At 41.8% G+C, this 21,788-nt stretch overlaps 1 protein-coding gene and 1 pseudogene across 1 annotated transcript in view; both read right to left on the bottom strand.

The window, feature by feature from the left end:
- SGCD (sarcoglycan delta) overlaps positions 1-21,788 on the bottom strand; it is a 422,824-nt gene that overhangs the window by 374,883 nt on the left and 26,153 nt on the right. The gene's annotated exons all lie outside the window — the stretch shown is intronic.
- On the bottom strand, positions 15,811-16,369 carry LOC102989120 (protein lin-28 homolog A-like; annotated as a pseudogene).

Raw genomic sequence — 21,788 nt, 5'->3', positions numbered from 1 at the left:
AGACTGAGGAGTCTTTTAAATTAATCTGAATAACCTTCATGCTTGTTTGTCTGTTTAGTGCTTTCTGTCTGTGGCTTTTGAATTACAATTTCTTCCCCGCCTGCCCCAGGTTTAGAAGAAATACACACTGAAGATGTTTTTTAACATTCTTAAGTTCACGTTTTGCTTAGGGTCAAAGTGAAGACAGAAATGGTAGTTGTTAAAATTGTGCCTATGTAATACACAGAATTTTGCCCAAATTTACATCTTCCTGTCCCCTCCCTACACCCCCTATCTACTGGTTTTGGGTCTTTGTAGATGTACTCTGACATCTTGGATACAAGTTTTTAGATTATTTAAATATTACATCTTTTTTTACCTGCTTATAATTGTATCTTATAATTTTCAGAAAACATTTAGAAATATTTCACCTGTAAATGGTTTTAATGCTTACCCGTCAGTTATTTTATATCACAACTCTCTCATTTAGGGGTTCTTCATTTGTATTTAGTTTTAAGTTGGCTGGATCAAACAGAGAAGGTAGAAAGTATGTTTTGTGAAGTTTGAACTTCAGAAAGAACTAGTCAGAAAGCATCTCAGTTTTCTTCTTATAAGGTAAACAACTCAACTGACTATACATTCTTGGGATTCATGTTTACCTTCCGAAATGTCTAGATATTCCATTGTTTTCTGCTTTACTCTAAAAGAGAATCTTTGATCAGCACGATTTTTGTTCTTCTGTAAGATTTTTCTATTTTTACACTGGAAATATCTATTTTGCCTGGATGTATTTGGGTGGGGTTGTCTTTTATTTTATCTGGCTCTCAGTGAAACCTTTAAATATGTCCAGCTAAGAAAAACATTCCTCGGTTATGTCTTTGATATGTTAGTCTCAGTTCTCTCTGCTCCTCGGGAATTTCTCTGGTTCTTGGAAAAAAACTTCTGTGACCTATTCTCTATCCACTATGTAATAATCTTTATTTTATTTGACTTTGTCACTTTTCTTCCTTATTCATTCTGGGAAAACACAATTTTTATTCTTCACTTAGCTGGTTTACTTTTTCTCAGTATGAATTCTTTGCTGCCTCTGCAGTGGGTTTTAATTTCATTATTGCCCTTTTAGTGCCCTTACAGTGTTTTCTAAGTCATTTTCCTTGATTCTATGACCTTTTTGTCTCTGCCTGACCTGTCCCTACACATTTCCATTCTTCTGCCACAGAGAAATCATAATGACCTTTCCCCCTTTTACCACCACCTGCCCCTCAGTTTTCTAAATCTTTCTTCTGATTTGTAAAGTACATCATTTGCAGCAGGGTGCTTTTTCCTCACATCTTCAGGATGATGTTCCTATTCCTTATCATGTAGTTTTTTCCATAGGCTCCATATTGCCTTATTTCACACAAAGGGGAAAGACCTAACTGGGTGCGATGCTGCTCCCGGGTGTACAGTCTGTCCCCATGGACACTGACTGAACACCCTTCTCACATCCATAGCTTCAACTTTCCTTCAGGTGACGAGAAGGGTCTCATCTCTCACACTCTGAACAGAGGAAATTCATGAAGGACGTTTTCCAGTTTGCCTGGTTACTCACGAATCCTTGTGCCTTCTCTTGCTTCAAGAGCTTTCTACATGGGAACTGTATCTCCCAAAACACAGGATGCCTTGGCTCTTTCCTATTTCTGGAGGTTGTTTTTGGGGATTGTAGCCTCTTACTAGTTTGTGTGTAGGTCTATGTATATATGTCAGTGTGTATATATATAGCTGTATGCATACATATATATATGTATGTGTGTACACATGTATGTGTATGGGTATGTATAAACATGTGTATATGTATGTGCATATTTGTGCACATATGTATGCATTTGTGTCTTATGTACATATGCATGTATAACTATGTATGTGTGTGTTCCCTGTGGGGTTAGAGAACTGAGGAGTAGACTGACTCAAAAACAGCAAAACCACAAAGAAAAGAAGAGGAACTGTTCATCTTCCCAGTTGCTACTGATATTGGATTTTGCATCCAGGGCACAAATACAGGTCCAAAATTAAAGCATCTCCTAAGAAACTTCTAATGAGGGGAGGAATTCTCTATTTCTGATGACTTAACATACAGATTCTTTAATTGTGTCCTTTAATGCAGTTCCATAAACTTTAAAGGTTCATGAAAATTCCTCCAAGAGTTTGGTGAGAGATTGAGTGTCACCCCTAGTTTGATGATGGAATAATTCCTCATTTTTTGTTTTATCTTAGACATTTTAAGTAGATAGTTAATAGAAGCTAAGGAAGACGCAGTTTTTAAACCACAAGTCCCTCTTCTACATTTCCCCCTTCCAGATGTTTACAACTCCAAAGATAAAAGCTACCTGAGATATAACTTGGTCCTGTGTGCCTTTGAGACTCTCCATTTTATCAGTATGGACCAGAATGCCCAGAGGGGACGAGTAGTGTACCCAAGGTCCCAAAGCTTGTAACAAAGCCCAGACCATAACTCAAGTGTCCTGACTTTAATAATGATGAGACTCCACATGGTTCTGGAAAGAAAGTGGTAATGATAGCTATTTAGAAAAAGCTACCAAGTACATGTGTACTTGTGCTTTACTAATACATGTGTACTTGTGCTTTACTAATCCTTAGGGAGAAGGAATGGTGATTCTCGCTATTCTTGAAGCACTGTCCTGTCACTAACAATAGCCACTTCCCATTTCTTATCCTCTGAAGTGAGCAAAGCCCCGACAAAGGTAGGGAGGCTGTCTTCATACCCACAGGGGAAAACGACCTTCCTAGAGTCTGTGTACAAGACTAAAAAGTTACTGAACCTCTACAGATCCTTTGAAAGTCATGCACTTTCTGGATTTCTCTTTTTTTCAACTGCTTATGGCTAACTGCAGCCTAGGGACAGACCAAAGGTTTTCCAATTCATGCAACTGCCAGACATTTTTCCTTCCAACTCTAAGCCAGGCACAGCCCCCAAAGCCAATTTTGCAAAGTGCCACATTCTTTTGAAATATTCCATGGATTTCATTATGCATTTTAAAAAAATGTAGCCCTGAAGCTAATAATAAGATAGTCACTGAACACATGTTCCTTTTGAATTGGTTCTATAATACCAGTTGTTAATGAACCTTGGAGAAATACAGCAAGGAACAGCACTTTTCAGATTCGAAATTCACATACACTGACCATCTTGAAGCAAAAGTCACTCTAAAGTCAAGAGGCTCCCCCGGGCTTCTGCTGTTATCATCGCAGAAAAATGCAGTAAATTCAGCTCCGTGAGATGCACCTGTGATTACCTTCCAACCATCCCCATCACTTCACTTGGGATGACCCTCATTTTTATTCTGCTTTCATACCTCTCTGCACAGGCCTTGGGTACTAGGCATGGGACTTGTAACTCATGTCCAAGCGAACGATAATAATCATGCCTTCTGGCCACAGTTACTGGTCCAGAGATGGGCACGTGACACCATTCAGGCCAGTGAGACAGATGGTGAGTTTTGCTGGGTGTTCCTGGGAAAGAAGCTTCTGGGTCTTCTGAAAGAGCTCCAAAATCAATAACCACTCCGTTACAGAAAATGAAGAAGAAAGAGAGAAAAAGGGAGAATTTCACCATCCTCAATGTATATGCAAGACTTTTAAAGGAAATAATGAGGGAACTAATAAGTAAGTTTAATTTCCAGTCAAGTGAGAAGGTTATGTTTTTAAAGAATAATTCCTTAAGATTAAAAATGGCTTTCTAAAGACTTCTGCAAAGGGAATAGCTTCTGTGGCAAGAGAATCAGCCTCAGTGTATGGTAAAGTCATCATTCTCAGGAAGAGAAATCCTGGAAATATCAGGAGATTTAAAACATAATAGCTACTCTTTTTGACATGTCACTGATCAATGTAATTTGAACTGTCATTCAAATAGACTAAAAAAGCCTAGGTAACTTTATGAGAACTAGTGGGCTTAGGAGAATGTATCAAAATCATTTTTCTAATTTTCTTTTGGGCTTCCATCAACACAAAAGCAATGCTACTCTAGCGCACTTTTTTCATTGCATTTTCAAAACATGAAACATGAGTTGCCAAGGTAATCACTGACTTCCATGATAAAAGTCATAAATCAAAGGAAAGAGTAATACTTTTAGAATTATGCAAATTGATTTAGCATTACCAGGGATGCCTAGAAACATAGATAACCTGAAAGCTGACGTTTAGAGGTCAGCAGAGAAAAGATTACTATTTGCATGGAAAAGCTATTTATGTAATTAACTGAAATTAATTATGCTTGTATAAATTTTATAAACACGTTATTTACAGATCTGGATTTTTGGCTAATTAAGCTTTAATTTAGTTGAGAAAACTAAACCATATAAGCTTTTATGAGAAATCCCTGGTCATCCATTGAAAGGAAAGAGGTAAAATCATAGTTTTTAGGAAACATCTGGAGAAATAAACAATTTAGGAAAGCTGCAAAGACAGAAATTATACTCAGTTATCCAAGATGTAAAGCCATAGTTTGAGGTTAGGCTGTCCTTCATTTTCTCAAGAGCACCCCTTAATTAAATGCAAATAATCAGAAATGGCAATTAATAGACTGTTAGCATTCCCTGATTAGATAGTGGAGCCCATTTACAATACTTTAAGGTTGCTGTGGACTCTGCAATAAACCAAATGGAATGTATATTCATAAATTGCTCTCCAATGTGTTCCTTATTGAAAAGTTTTCTATGATGGTGCCATCTCAGAGGCTAGCCAATGATGTTATCAGCCATCACGCCATCACCAATATTTCCAGGGCATTTGGACAATCAATCTTCCGGAAAGACAGGGATACTGCCTCTGAACAGACCAGCCAAAGGCAGAGGGCTTCCAAAAGGGCGAGACTTTGGAACCACCTTGAGTAAGCATCAAATCATACAAATCAGGAACAAGCCATTAAAGGTCAAATGGCCTCTCGCAGATGACATGGGGCAGAGCAGGGGCCCAAGTGCAAGTGTGTTGTTCCTTCATTGCCTCTCTCAAGGGTGCACCTTCCTACAGTGAATACTGAAGAGTGACTCCCTCTTCCTACCTCCATAGGGGACTGCCTACTCCATGCCTTCTCCCCATCAGGGCCTTTGAACTTGCCTCTCCCAATGCCTGGAATCTCCCTCAGCTCTTCATGGCTGTCACAATCCATTCTTCAGGCTTTTACTAAACTTCACCTCTCCAGAGATGCATATGCTGATCTGTGTCTGAAGCAAGCCATGGCCAATTACAAAGTATCACATCTCTCTCCTTATTTCCTTCAAAGGACAGATCAGAACACATATTTATTTTGTTTATTTAGTAGTTTGCTTCTTTATAGGCTGTCTCATCCTCTGACATGGTTATCGTTTCCTGTGTTTCACACAGTTCTGTTTCAAGTTGAATGAGCAATAATGTGTATAGAAAAAAATATTGGAGTGACTGTAATTCTTGTAGCAATGATGATTTTTCAGCCACACCCACGTTAAATATGCTTTTAAGACTCCATTAGTCATTTCTTTGAAAGTGAGCTTATGACTCTGTGCTGAATTTTAGCAAATGAATCCTCTTCTCTTCTTCGTAAGGTGACTCTGCAAGTGTTCACGTTGACAATAATAATAGTAAGCATTCATGGGTGTCTACCATGCTCTACTTTCTGGTTAGCGCCAACCTTTAACGCAACTTCCGAATCCCATTACTACAAACAAGTAAAGCAAAGCTCAAAGAAGTTAAGCTCCTTTTCCAATAGCACTTGGCTCACCAGTAGCAGAGCTGAGGTTTGAACCCAGGTCTATCTTCTCTGAAGCCTGTAAACCACACCTCCGCCTTCTCTAACATCACTTTTTTTTTTACACATCAGGATCCTTCCAAAGCATCAGTTGGCAGCATGGCTTCAGAACTACTCTGGACAATGAGAGTGTGATGGAAAATGAGCCAAGAAAAAGCTGGGCAGTCTAGACTGGGAGGATTTGCTCCCACGTAATTAAGTCTGCTGATGTGAGGCCTCTGAACCTAAGCTCAGTAAGTGATTCGTCTAATATGAGAGAAGAGAATCAATAAGGTCCATTAGAAAACACAGAGAAGACAATTTCTCAATATACTGTGTAGGAGGCATACCACCAGCTGGGAGTAAGAAGTATTTATCCTAATGTTTGGATACTTAGAAGGTTCTAGAAATCAGAGTAGGGATACTACAGACCATCAGCTTTCTTCATGTGCCCTTGCTGTTGACTCTTTGAACCATCCCAATAATGCCACAAGCATGGGGACTGGAGGCTCTGAGGAACAGACAGTGACCCCTCAGCCTGCAGAGTATCATGGGAGGGTGTATGGCACAGTTGTTAGGAGTTCTAAGTTCAGTTTTCCTTCGTATCCCAGCTCTGTCATTTACTGAAACCATAGGAAAAGTGACTTGACCACTCTTTTAAGCCTCAGTTCACTCATCTGGGAAAGGGAGATAACTATAGGAACGATTTTCTAGGTTTGTTATAGGGATGAAATAATATGCCCCATGTTAGTTGCTCAGTACCATGCCTGGCACAGAATAAGCTCTCAATACAAGTCATCCTACTAATGACAATAATCTATTTGCAAATCCTGCAGTTAATGTACCTATGAGCGGCCAAATTCTGTCTGCGCCAATGAAAAAAGCCGAAGACTTATTCTAAACAACCTCCCTTTTTCTAATGCAGAGTGTTTGTAATTAAGTGTGAGGAATTACAGTCTGTATTTATCCTTACAGATGAGGTCCCTAATTCAACCACAATGTAGCCAAATGGTCTTTAAAGAAAGCAACTATCATGATACACCCTTACTTCTTTTCTATTTACGATTTTTCTTCTCTTTTCCTTTTAGCTCATTATTTTTACTTTTTTGAATCTCACAAGTATTACATAAGTATATTCTCCTTGAAAAAGGTCAATAGAAAATGGTAAAGCAAGGGAAAGTTGCCTTCTGCTGGCCTCTCCCATCTGTCTTCCCATCCCACCTCCCCCACCACCCAACTCCTCTCCCAAAGGAAGCTACTGTCATCAGATGTTCTAGGAATCCACATCCAACATTACTGGATTGCCATCATCTCTTTTCCTGTTGTTCAGTTTCACTTTTAGCGTTTATACAATCATCTTGTCTCAGAAGCCCCCTCTTTTTGACTATGCCAAATCACCCCTCTATACGTTCGTACAGCATCCACTCAGCATAGTGGCATTTTTACATTTATTTGTTTGATCACGTGATCAAGTCTCCCCCACCAGACGGCAAGCTGTCGGAGGAGGGACTGCATTTACTTTTGTTCTCTGCTGTACCTCCAGTACCCAGTACAATGGTTGGCCCACAGGAAGAAATCAACACACCTTTGTTGAGTAAATGACTGTTACTCATTCATTAGGCTGTCACAGATAGTAACTAGACTAACAAGAGATTTACAGAGTTGAAGATTTTAAACGGAAACCAGTCACTTAACTGGGACCAGAAAATTATTTTCCAAAAATAACCACAAAAGTCAGAAGCCCAAGGCTCTCCACCAGTGAATGAACAAGACAGAAATTATCTCTGCTCTCGTGGAACCCGCCTTGCCAACAACAGCAGTGCAGGTTTCAATTAAGAACATATAAAATTGCTTATGTGAACCATAAAGCACTCACTTCTAAAATAGCAACCAATTATGTATGGCAAGAGACTGGTTTAACCCAGTGAGTGACCCAAATGATCATTTCCCTCTATCTTTGGATTTTAGGAAGAGTACTTTTTTTTAATCTTGGAGTTAAGAGAGTTGTCAGAGAGAGAAAACATGCTTACTTAACATGGCCGACTACAGTCAGTGTATTAATGGTCAAAACTCCCTGCCGTTGGGTAACCCAAATATGATGGCTAGCTAAGGGACGAAAATGTGCCGACTCTTTTACCACACGTCCATAGGCCCTGGCTCAATGACTTCCTTGAGTCTGCAAAAGGCATGTGCTGCTGGGCTCTACCGCTCACTGTTCATCCTTATTTTTTCTAAAATGGGAGGTTGCCTGTAGTACTTATGAGGCATGAGACCTTAAACAGATCACTGATCCCCAGCTGCCCCTTCAGTCAAAAGTGTAAAATTAAATTATCCCTGCCATATCTTTCCCATGGGGATGCTTGTAGAGAATCACAAAACGCAGTAGATGTGAACCAACTTTCTAAGGTGCCAAGAACGTTTACAAACCTAAGGGATGTTACGAGGATAGAATGAAGTTCTTTTTTCTTTTATTGTGATTGTTGGTAAGTCGTAGGCACCTAAAAATGCTTGTTGAAATTAAGTGATGATCATGCCCACATGGTGATGATAATGATTTTATGGATTTTTTAATTGTTAGATTTTGTGGAGGGAACCACGCATCAGGGCTCCATCACAGTGTCTGCTCACATTAGGTTCTTAGTAAGTGGCTGTTAAATGACTCAGTGCTCTACACTGTATTGTTTTCCACTGAAAAAGGCTTAAAATGACCCCAAGTTCCACTCACTAACTCCTCCTGTAACAATAAACACAGAGCATCTACTATTAGCAAATCAATTGTTAGGAGATGCTCAGAAGTTTTCTACTTAATAAAGCTGACCGATAATTAAAAGCTGACTAATAGGCGTACTTGTACGTATACTACAAGCACTGCAGTTAGAAGGTTTCTCTATTAAATATAGAAAGGCTATGATCCTACTGAGGATTGTTTTTCCTATTCTTTAAATCCTTATTTATCAAATCAACTCCTTATTTAGTTAGATGATTCACACGTGGCTTAGTAAAGGCAGAAAAGTAATTCAAAAGGCTACCAAACCATGATTCTTATAACACAGGTGCTGGTTCTGTAGTTAGTGTGACTCCTTAAAGTATTCAAGAAACTAAAACTGCTTGAAGTAGTCAATGACTGAACCAGTAATGAAGTAGCTTTAAAATGCCCACTCCTCATTATTCCTAGCTACACAATGACCATCATTGCCACTGAAAATTCTTCAAGTAAATACATTACTGGCTATGACACATTTATTTTATTTTTTGACAGTAAACATTTCTGAATAAAGTTAAAAGCATAAATTTTCGAGCACGACATATTTGTACACATGCATGTATATGTACACGTAGTATGTCCTTGTATACGTAGTATGTCTACAGACATAAAATCTATATACTAACCCTATTACTTACTAGCTGAAGAATTTGGGGAGGTTAATCAAGCTCTGGGCTTTAGTTTCCTCATAGCTAAATGGGAGATAATAGCACCCTGCCTCACAGGGTCACTGTGAGGAAAGAAGAGAGAACTCAGGTAGGCACTCAGCACTGCGCTCAGTACGTGTGGTGTGTGCATGGTCAGTAGCAGTTGTTGGTGTTGGTGGTGGTGGTGGTGGTGCTGTGGCAGATAGTACAGGTCTTCCTCAACTTACAATAGGGCCACATTCCGAAAACCTCACCATCTGCTGAAAATATCTTAAGTCGAAAATGCATTTAATACACCTAAGCTACCAAACATCACAGCTTAGCCTCGCCAAACTTAAATGAGCTCAGAACACTTACACTAGCCTACAGTGGGGCACACTCATCTAACACAAAACCTGTTTTATAATAAAGTATGGAATATCTCATGTAATTTATTGGATACTGCACTGAAAGTGAAAAACAGAATAGGTGCAAGTGTATATAGGGTGTTCACCCTCGTGATGGCATGGTTGACTGGGAGCTGTAAGCTGCAGGTCAGTGTTACCAGACAGGACCGTACCACACATCTCTAGCCTAGGAAAGGCTCAAAATTAAAAACTGGATCTACTGCATTCACATCACTCTTGCAACATCATAAACTTGAAAAATCGTAATTCGAACCATCCTAATTTGGGTACCAGCTGTACTTTCCAACGATGGCCAGAACCCTATCTCTGCATTCGTTTCCAGAAGCCACCATACAAATTACCACAAACTGATAGCTTAAAATAAAAGAAATTCATTCTCTCACATTTCTGGATGCCAGAAGTCTGAAATCAAGGTGTCAGCTGGGCTCCACTCCCTTTGGATGCTCTAGAGGGGAATTCCTTCTTTGCCTTTTCCATCTTCCAGAGGCTGTGGGCATTCCTCATGGCCGCATCACTCCAACCTCTGCCTCTGTGGTCATATCGCCTGCTCTTCTTCTGTCTATGTCAAATATTTCTCTGCCTGACTCTTATAAAGACACCTGTCATTGGATTTAGGGTCTGCCTAAATAATCCAGGATGATATCCTCATCTCAAGATCCTTAACCTAGTAAAGGTCAAAGAAGGTAACGTTCACAGGTTCCAGGGATTAAGCTGAAGACTTAGCTTTTGGGGGCCACCATTCAACCCACAACAACCTCCCATCCTACAAGCTCCTCTAGAACCTTGCAACTCCCCCATGTAGAGGGGATTCTGTGTGCCTTCTCCCTGAATCTAGACAGGATTTTGTGTCTGCCTTCACTAACAGAGTGATGTAGGAGTGATGCTACCTGACATCTGAGTCTAGGTCATAACAGCATTAGGCACTTCTACCTCATTTAAGTGGAACATGCATCCTGGAACCCAGCTACCATGAGGACAGGAAGCCCACACTAGCCCACATGGAGAAGCCACGTGTAGGTGTTCTGGCCTGCAGAGGTCACAGTTCACAGACAGCATCAACTGCCCACACATAAGTAAGCAAGCCTCTAGATGATTCTAGCCCCCGCTGTTGAGTCATCCCCAACCTTGGAGTCTCCCTAGCTCAGGTGCCAGACATCATGGGGGCAGAGGGGAACCATTTCCACTGAGTTCTGGCCCAACTGAAGAGTCCTGAGCAAAATAAATTATTACTGTTATATTTAGCTGCTAAGTTTTGGGGTGGTTTGCTGCATAGCAATAGATAATGAGACTAATTACTCATTAAATAATTGAATGGGTTAAGATGAGAAAGTTAAAAAAAAACAGTACATGAGATATACTTCCTGGTATTTAGCATCTTGGATTTTTGTCTAACTAAATATAGTGTGAGCACACATAAATACACACACACTTTTAGAGGAACAAGCGACTCAGTCTCTCATTCTGAGTCCAAGAGTATAGGAGGATCCCTTAATTAGAAACTATATAAGCTGTAGAGGACCATTTGTAGAGCATCATTTGGTCAAACTGCATATTTTACAGGTGTGAAGAATAAGGCTCAGAAGCGGTCCCTGACCCTCCCTGCTCGATACAGCTCTTCACCCATCAAAGGTCCACCTTGCTCCTCACTGGGAAGATGAAAAATCTATCACAGCCTCACTACCTACCCAAGTAGAAATACTGAAAAGAGGAGAGGATGAAGAGAACAGGTATGAGGAAAAGGAACAAAGCTGCTAGAAATGTAGTTATTTGCGGCCATCTGTTCATCAGATTATGAGAACCTTTCTGTTAAATTAAGGGTGTTTTGGGGCCTTGAGGTTTTTAAGGTGGTTTTTCCCACCTTAAGCCTATGGCTCCAGGTCTTAAATACTGTCCAGGGCATGGGAAGAAAAGGCACAAATTGTTGTATAGAGGGAAATGAAAAACTTCTCTGTCCATGTTGACGTTGCATGCTCTCCAAGACCTATCTAAGAGGTAGGCTTGCAGATTCTACACCTGTTTTGTAACAAAGACCTTTCTGCAATGGTGGAAATGTTTTCTATCTCCTCTGATGATGATGGTGGCTACTAACCCCATGTAGCTACTGACTGTGTGCTACATGGCTCGTGTGACTCAGGAACTGAATTTTTCATGTGACTTAATTTTAGTACTATATTAGACAATCAGTTCTAGACAACGTATTTACAAAGCCACTCTGAACTCAGAAATTCTAACTAGTGACACAGGCAACCCAGCTGACTTGAAACTTCATATTCATGACTGTGTCTCTTTCTACAGTCTGAATAAGGTCCTGTCTGCTGTGGAAGGACTGATCCTTAAGTTCACAGTGGTAATATGCCTCTTAGGATTCAGAACTTCTCTCCTGTGATTGCTTAATGCCTCAGTAAGAGTGCAGAAGTCCCCAAGATGTGGTCACAACTTCCGATTTCTGAGAGCCATTCAGAGTTCACAGCTGCATGACTCAAAATACCTAAAAATTCCATGTGTGAGCAGTTATGTGTGATGGAAAAAGACAGAAATACTTTCAGGGAGATTTTCTGACATTATTTTTCTCAATTCTAGAATCACAAAAAAAATGAATTTTTTTTTCAGTGCCAGTAAGTTATTATTCATTGTATTTTCCCAAGGAAAAGAAGAGGAAGGGAAAAGGGTCAGCATGTGTGTTACAAAATGATAGCAAATGGGAAAGGAAGTACCTGGCACAGCAAAATCAACCATCAAATAAACACTGCCCAGATGGGGTCGCCAAAGCCCAAGGGGGCTCAGTCTCCTGCAGTTCAGTAATGAGGGGAAGGGATGAGGGAAAGAACAGGTACACGCTTTTCTACCCTCCCTCCTTCCCCATAAATTCAAGATTTCACACAAAGCTTTGGTTTCTAGCAGTAAACATGGAATTACATGCGTCCATCTCCTATTAAACAATCTTGTGGCCACTTCGACTTAAGTTTCTTGCACCTGCATATAAGTTCCTGGGTGACTTGCCTATACATTCATCTTTCCTTTTGTGGTCTCCTAACCCCACTTTCTACATGGAAGGCCCCTTCATTGCTCCTCTCTACCCTAGGATTAGAGATTAAAGTAGGTTTTAATCCATCCAAACACAGCGGTCTGTTTGGCATGGATCACATCATGGCTCAGGAGACTGGGAACAAGGGATGGAGAGTTCTTAGCTTCTTTAGGATTTTTGCACAAGTCATTTGATCACAGACACCCCACAACTTAAACGTATAGTTATATGGACTATTTTGGGGGGGCACAAAGGGGGAAAGGAGAGGGGGTAGGAATCCAGTTTTTAGGACAGAAGATCTTGTTTGAAATAGGAAACAGGGGAAGGGGAACACAAAAGAAAGTGTGGTTCAAGACCTCCCACTTCAAGAAGGGGAGCCCCCAAGCTTATGTTTCAGATCTTTTTGGCTGGTGTAGACCCTTTGTCAAAGATGCTTTGGCTACTTTTCTCAATATAAAAAGAAGTTTGTAAACAGTAAAACCTCAAAAGAACATGCAGAAGACCAACACATTATATTTACACAAACTAGGCCACCTAGCAATCACCAAGTCAGCTACTTGTGAAGTCCTACGAAGCCCAGACAAATACAATAACTAGAGGGGGGCAGTAACTGGGGGAGACAAGAACCCAGGATCAGACACACATCACCCAATTCATTCTACTGCATTTGCCCCATGACAACACAGTGAGGTAGGTTTGCAGTGATCTCACAGCATGTAAACGACATCCCCTTTTCTCCTTTAGCTACCATGACACTAATCACTGCTGCAGCAGGGCAGGACCCTGGCTCTGGGAACCACAAAGAAGCCATCGCTGATGGTCTCTCTGGAAGCCAAGGAGGAAAAGCCCAGAATTGTTAAAGATTAAAGATCTTGTCCTTCCTTCATATATCCATCCCTGGGCAGCTCAAGATGAGTACAGAGGAATCGTTCTAAAACCTGCCCTTACCAACTCACAGTTTTTACAAAAACATACACAATATACCCTGTTGTGTATGGTAGGCCTAGCCCAATCCAGTGAAGGATGGATCTGGTATGAAAAGCGAGTCCTGTGCCCTGGGATTAGAGGTCTGGAACAGGAATCCTTTATCACACATACAGAGGACCTCTGCCTAATCTTGGCTTCCCCTCTCTGCACCTTTTACCTGGCCCAGCCTCTCCTAACCTCTCTGTACCACCTTTTCCTGTTCTGACCAATTTCCAATCTTTCAGTAGAAGGAGACCAAGTCATGAGGCAACCCAGTTAAAACCTACTCTCCCATGAAACACTGAAGATGGAGGGGTTTCAAGAGGACACTGTGGCAGAAAAGCCAGCTCTAGTTGGCAAAAATGAGGTAGTTCAATAGGCTATATGCTCCAAACAGTTGTTCCCTCTGGTGATACAGTAACAAAAAGTATTCCTGCTGTGCAGACCCGGAGCTGCTGCCGACTTATCCCTGAGATTTGCTCACGTACCTGAGAACACAGTGCAGGAATGAGGGCACTCATTAAATTAGATTAAAATACACAAAAATACAAAACCAGAATATCTCTATTATGAAAAAAAAAGTTAAAATGCACAAGATACGTCATTCACACACAGCTAGTGCAGTTGGCATCCTGGAGAACGTGGGACCCAAGGTACAGTCATCCAAGGGAGCAAATAAATAAAATTTCATTGGCCCAGAATGGGGTGGCAGTGGGCTTAGAAGCAGCAGGTCTGCAGCTGTTCCCTCAACCCCCCTTTTGCTTATCATCACAACCCACTGCTTGGGACAGTGGTCAGCACTCTATCCCAGGAGGGGGTTATGAGGAGACAGGATGCGGAAAACCCTGCCTTACCCCTGAGATATTTCCTCCCACAGAAGGTAGTGGCTTGTGGGTTGGGTCCATCAATCTGGTCTCATGCTTAATCTTTTCACTCTGGCATGGGAAATATTATTCCATATCCTTCTTTAAGAGTAAAACAACTTCCCTATCCAGGCCACTTTTAGGCCTAGCCCAATCCAGTGAAGGATGGACCTGGTATGTAAATAAAGCAAGTCCTATGCCCTGGGATTAGAGGTCTGGAACAGGAATCCTTTATCACACATACAGATGACCTCTGCCTAATCTTGGCTTCCCCTCTCTGCACCTTTTACCTGGCCCAGCCTCTCCTAACCTCTCTGTACCACCTTTTCCTGTTCTGACCAATTTCCAATCTTTCAGTAGAAGGAGACCAAGTCATGAGGCAACCCAGTTAAAACCTACTCTCCCATGAAACACTGAAGATGGAGGGGTTTCAAGAGGACACTGTGGCAGAAAAGCCAGCTCTAGTTGGCAAAAATGAGGTAGTTCAATAGGCTATATGCTCCAAACAGTTGTTCCCTCTGGTGATACAGTAACAAAAAGTATTCCTGCTGTGCAGACCCGGAGCTGCTGCCGACTTATCCCTGAGATTTGCTCACGTACCTGAGAACACAGTGCAGGAATGAGGGCACTCATTAAATTAGATTAAAATACACAAAAATACAAAACCAGAATATCTCTATTATGAAAAAAAAAGTTAAAATGCACAAGATACGTCATTCACACACAGCTAGTGCAGTTGGCATCCTGGAGAACGTGGGACCCAAGGTACAGTCATCCAAGGGAGCAAATAAATAAAATTTCATTGGCCCAGAATGGGGTGGCAGTGGGCTTAGAAGCAGCAGGTCTGCAGCTGTTCCCTCAACCCCCCTTTTGCTTATCATCACAACCCACTGCTTGGGACAGTGGTCAGCACTCTATCCCAGGAGGGGGTTATGAGGAGACAGGATGCGGGAAACCCTGCCTTACCCCTGAGATATTTCCTCCCACAGAAGGTAGTGGCTTGGGGGTTGGGTCCATCAATCTGGTCTCATGCTTAATCTTTTCACTCTGGCATGGGAAATATTATTCCATATCCTTCTTTAAGAGTAAAACAACTTCCCTATCCAGGCCACTTTCAAAAGCTGGAGATTCTGGGGGTGGAGACTCAGATAAAGCATGCAGGAAGAATTACCCCCCAAAGCCCTCACGTGCATTTGGATAGAGCATGATTGGGGTTTCTTTGCCTCACCCCTTCCCCCCACCAAAAGGGAAGAGGGGGTGACACTGTAGATCCCAGCCTGAGATATATGGCAGTGCCAGCTGCCCCCTACCCACACTGTCCCCCCTTTCTCCACTCTGCCGATTGATGCCTGTTCCTCAAAACTTTCTGATCACGAACGGATAGCCCCCACCCACTGTGGCTCAATTCTGGGCCTCTGGGAGCATGGCAGGGCTATGGATCTCTTCTTCCTCCTCCAGAAAGTAGGCTGGCTTTCCCTGGGAGCTTGGTGGGCCTTCAGGGGACATGAGGCTACCATATGGTTGATGCTCTGGCAGAAGTGGCACTCTTTGGGCTGCGGTGGCAGTTTGCATTCCTTGGCATGATGGCCTAGACCTCCACAGTTGTAGCAGCTATCTCCCTTTGATCTGCGTTTCTGCATGTTCTTCCCTTTGGGTCGCCTCTCGTTCCCAGTACAGAACATCCCACCAGGGCCGGTGACTCGGATAGATTCCAGGCCCTTGGCAGACTTCTTAAAGGTGAACTCCATGGCCTCACCCTCCTTCAGGCTCCGGAAGCCCTCCGCGTGCAGCTTACTCTGGTGCACAAAGACATCCACAGGGGGCTCGAGTGCAATCCCTGCGCGGGTAGTCATGGACAGGAAGCCGAATCCCATGTGCACGTTGAACCACTTACAGATGCCGCGTCTTCCTGCGCCTCAGCACCAACACCTGCAAACTGCTGGTTTGACAGAGAGTTCATGGTAGTCAGCTGAGCCCACGCAGCCCCGGGCCCCTGGTCGGCGGGCTGCTGGCCCCAGAGAAGTCTGGAGGCAAAGGGCAAAGACTGAATTTTGAGTGTATGAAAAGGATAGTAAGTGGGAAAGGTCATGAATATTATCCAAATAGGCTAACGTTGCATAGTGATTTATTTATAATTGGCACTCAGGAGTGTGACCTCTCAGGAGTGTGCACAATTTGCATCCTGTTGAACTCGACTAGCGTCAGCCCCCCACTCTCCTCCTTACCCACCCTGTCCTTTCTCTCCAGACGCCTGGCTCTCAACACCAGAACCACAGTGTCTGAGGCATCCCATCAGAGTTTAACACCCATGCTTCAGGCTACAGTCACCACTCAAAAGGGTTTCTCCATCCTTTAAGACTCAACCCAAGGAGTCTTCCAGGGCCTTTTAGCTTTAGCTAATTTCTTCTTTCACACTCCCTTAAAAGATTTGTCATTTGGGGGAACGTATTGTTTTTTCTTCCTGGTAAATTATGATCTATTAAAGTAGAGGATTTTCTTTACTATAATCTTTAATGACCAGACAAACCAGTGTACTGCACAGTGTGCTTGAGAAATACCAATTGAATTGCAGCAAATGTGCCCAATAAATTGTACAAATTTGTAACAAGCTTGGTTCATAGCATTTTGCAGCAATTATAAGGACCAAAATCATCCTTGAGTATTTGCATTCTTACAAAAGGTATAAAACACAGTAAGCTTCAAATGAAACAGGACATGACAGAGCTGTATCCCAGGACTATTCATGGAACAGAGTGGATTTCTGTCTTTTGTTTTTCTGCATTACAATGTTCATGCCGCCTTAAAAAAACAACATTTTTGGCCATTTTTCAGCTTGATGAATTTGAGCTAATGGATGAAAAAGTGACTGTCAGAGACACAGCACTGAGAGATGGAAGCACAGTGTTCTCAATATGAAAAGCCCTTCCAAGTTCCCAAGTGACGCTGGCATCCGAGCTGAAGCAAATGCTACTCACACACACAATATATTCATTAACAGCGTTAAGTGAAAAGTATAACTAAAGCCAATATCATTTTCACCCATTTGCTGAGCAAATCTGTATATTAACTAGGATGATGTTTCCTGCTTCTCTTCTATTTCACACTCCTGACTCATGCAATTAAAATATAGCAGGCAGTTGATATACAGGAAGGAGTGTCTGTATTAAAAATACCTTTTCATAATCAAATTTAAGCACTCATCTTATTTATGATCTGTCTACCTTAATAAATCAACTAATACTTCATTTTAAAAGCCATATAAAGCTCTATTAACCCATCTTTACACACTTTAATTTAAAGTGTCAGGTTATTCATAATTTTTTCCCATTCATTTATTCAATAAATATTCTAAATATCTACTACATGCTAAGCAACATATTTAAAGCTGTGGATATAAAAATGAATAGTTTAAGGTTACAATCCCTGTAGGGGAAACAGACAGGAAAATAAAATAACGCCATACTGCACGTCCCCCCGCTGCAGGACACCAGGTACAGCAAATACAAAAGAGGGAGTCTTCACCTTAACCTGGGAAGACTTCTGAGAACACATAAGAAATAAGAGAAAAGCTTAAAAAGGGCAATGTTTATTAAAGATCAAGTGCAGGTGTGATTTTCAAGTGAATTTCTGACCTAGCGGGAGGGAAGTTCTGGCCTGGCTGCTCAACGAACAGGACTCTGACTCCATGACTTTGCTCACTCAGGTCACAGTTGATAAGGCATCTCACATGACCTATAAGCAAGTACAATGTGGTGTGCACAATCTGCAGACCCAGTGCAGTTCCCTCTCTGGTATTTCACCTGGGTAACAACAGACTGGGGCAGGTAGAGGTGGGAGCTGAAGGGGAAAGTCATTACAGAGAAAAGGTCAAAGGCACATGCATGTTGAAGATGCAAGGAAGCAGGAAACCTGAACAAACACAGGAGGTAAATGGTAGCACCACAAAGGTAGAGGGATCCTGGTCTGCCAACAGAAACAAATGTTCCAGGGCAAGACCAAGGCCACGTGGTCCAGGAAAGCCAGAAGGTGGGCATCCCCAGAGCTGCCTTTGGTTCCTGACAGTGAGGCTGTGAGGTCCACTCATGCACCCAGGAGACCCCCTTTCCTGTTCCCTCTGCATGTGTATCCTCACTCCCCTCTACTTGAGTTAGTTTGACTGGATAACGGTTCCTCACGCCTTCTCCAAACAGATGATGTATTAGTGTTCTGAGTTATGGAACACATCGCCTGTTCTCCCTGGCTTTTACTGTTTTACAATGTGTCCAATTTACAAATATTAGAATGCCTTCCTCTGACCCTCAGTGGATCTTTATCTTACTTTAGGGTAAATAAATCATGTTTTAGACATTGCACTGAACAAATTCAATTTGTCTTCATGAAAAATAGCACTTGGAAAATGGGCAACACAGTGTACTGATTAAGAGTGTGGGCTGAAGAGCCAGACTCCCTGCGACCCTATCCCAGCTTCATCACTCATGAACGGCGTGACCTTGGATAAGTTACTGCACTTTGTGGAGCCTCCTATTCCCCATCTGTACAATATGGGTAACAGCGGTACCTACCTCATAGGGTTTTTAATGGGGATTATACAGGAAAATTAAAAAATTCTGTACAAGTTTTTATCAAACAAGTGGACATTCATTTCTTAAATAATCACAAATACAGTGGTTTGAATTTTGTAATTTTGATGAATGGCAAGAGAAAGAGAAGTTAGGGGATCTATTAAACACAGGTATAGCTAGCTATAATTTATCAAGGACCTATCATGTGCCCAGCACTGACCAAGTACTTGACATCCATCATCTCATGAATGTGGTCCGCACAAAACTGTCAAATGTGTTTGACAATTCACAAACACATATTGAAAGCCGACTGCATACCAGGCACTGGGTCATGCCTACAAAGATGAATAGAACGTAATCCCTGCTCCTGAGAAGTTCCCGGCATGGCTGGAGTGCTGAAGCTGGGTCAGGCAACCTCGCATCTACTTTGGTTCAATCAACTGCAAAATGAGGATGTGTGAGGAGGTGACTCCTTAGGTTCTTACTTCATCTAATGATGAATAATTTCACACTCACTGGACTAAGACATCATGCCACCTATTGAGAATCCCCAAGCCTTTTAAGTTTTTCCACTCAGTAACCACTTGTGCTAAATGATAGCGTAGACGATCAATACTGCAGTATTTGGGGAGGTCTTTGAGGCCAAGTTAATTGGATTGGGCTGCTGGAATGCTTTGTCAGAAGCATCAGCCCTCTAGAGAGTGAGATGTCACATGGTCAAGGCGAAGTTCAAAAGACACAACTGTAGTGTTCAAACAGGAAGATGCCTTGCAGTCCTCAAGTACACCTGCTTCAATGCATTCATTTCTTTACTGAGGCCCAGAGGGAAAAGGTGATGTAGTTCATGGCTCACTAGGTGTCCAGTTCCTTGACACTTGTGCTAGGGCTTTCTGCACTGCCCCACGGTATGTCACACAGATTAATAAACCAGGCTCCACACCCAGACTGCCTGGATTCAAATCCCTACTCTGGCACTTTTTAGCTTTGTGATCCCAAATCCAGTTATTGAGCCTCTCTCCTCCCTGTGAAGTTGGTATCATAATAATACCTAGCCACATAAGGATTAAGTTAGATAATACTTATAAGGTGCTATGGCATAGAGTCTGGTGCAAAATGAGCCTTCAGTAAATGATGATGGTGATGGTGATGATGATGATGATAATGGCAAACACTAACATAAGGCACTTACTGTGTGCCAAGCTCCATTTCTAAGCACTTTACATGCATCACCTCATTGATTCTTCCTAACAATCCTATGAACAGGTAGGTATTGCTATTACTCCCACTATAGTGCAGCACAGAGAGGTTGTGAAATTTGCCAAAGTAAGTAGCAGAACCAAGATGTGTACCTAGAGCATGCGTCCAGAGTCTGAGCCCCTAACCACTGCCATGTGGTATGGGGTCTCCCATGACTTTCTGTTGCTGGCACCGACTCTTCCTATGGGTGAGTGGCTGCTATACATACACGCTTAATGTGCATTAACTCATGGAGTCTACACACCAACCTATGCCACAGATAGTCTTATTAAGTTTATATTAAGTGTTTACATAAACATAACAAGGGGCTAAAACAAAAGGCGAAGGCACTGAAGGGAGAGGGTCATCGGCTGTAGGGCAAAAAGAACTGAGTTAAGGACTGAACAGCCAGAACTACTGCAAACTACTCCAGGCAGGAAATGTCAGTGGATGTCGGATGTCTCGGCTGGGAGGGAAATGTGTGATCGGAGGACACAGGGTGGGTAACAAATATGATGAACCATTCTGGCAGCTTCAGAGTTTTTGTTGAAAAGCCAGGTCATTGTAGCAGTTAGCGGGAGCAGGTAAAGTGTGGTGGAAAGGGATGGGCTTTGAAGTCAAGCACCCGTTCTTTTACTTACTAGCTCTGTCTTCTAGGAAGTCACTCAACTTCTCTGAGCCTTGGGTTTTACTTTACTAAAATGGAGATTATAATACCTAATTTGTAGAGTTGTTTGGCAAATTAAAAGAGAGATTTTTTAACTGCCAAGCACAGTGACTGGCACAGAACACACTTAATAAATTCTAGTCCTCTTGTAAAGTACAGTGTGTGATAAACTAGGACAGGTTAACCTACAGGTGTTTATAACATAGGTAAACCAAACAGTCCTTCAAGTAGGGAAAAATAATAGAGAAGAGTAGGAGAGAATAATGCTGTCCTGTCCTGTTTAATAATGAACGCCATAATAATCTGCTAAAAGCAGAGGAGAGAAAATTCGTTTTTCTTCTGATTTACATTTGGGACAAAGAAAACTTGGTTGGACGTTTTTCCAGATTGTTATAATGTAAGGACTCTTCCAGCATATACCCCTGGGGATGGCAGAAAATGCAAGTCTGACAGAAAAGAAAATTCTGGATGTCCAATCTTGGATAAATTGCCAAGTCCTCAGAAACACTTTCAGATGACATCACTGTCTTGGTTTGTCATTACTCAGAGGGTTTGATTACAGTGTGAGCTTTTCCAAATACCAAATTATCAAACATTCCAGGTGTACAAAATAATCACCGTTTCCTATTGACAATGCTTGCATAAAGTGCTTAACTGTTGTCACATTGATTTCCTATGTTCGTTCACCCCACCATCACCAATGTAACATTGGTTAAAACCTCATTCTTTCCCAAGATCTTCACTGTCAGTAAATTATTATTTGTGGAAAAGAATTATAATTCTAAAAGAATGTGTATTATACTGTAATTGATAGAGAATATGCTTTTTTTTTCTTTTTTTCTTTTTTTTTTTTTTTTTTGCGGTACGCGGGCCTCTCACTGTTGTGGCCTCTCCCGTTGCAGAGCACAGGCTCC

Source organism: Physeter macrocephalus, chromosome 8, assembly GCF_002837175.3.
Source record: "Physeter macrocephalus isolate SW-GA chromosome 8, ASM283717v5, whole genome shotgun sequence".
Classification (NCBI taxonomy): Eukaryota; Metazoa; Chordata; class Mammalia; order Artiodactyla; family Physeteridae; genus Physeter; species Physeter macrocephalus.
The sequence above is the reverse complement of the archived record's forward strand: the minus strand, read 5'-3'. Positions and strand labels throughout refer to the sequence as shown.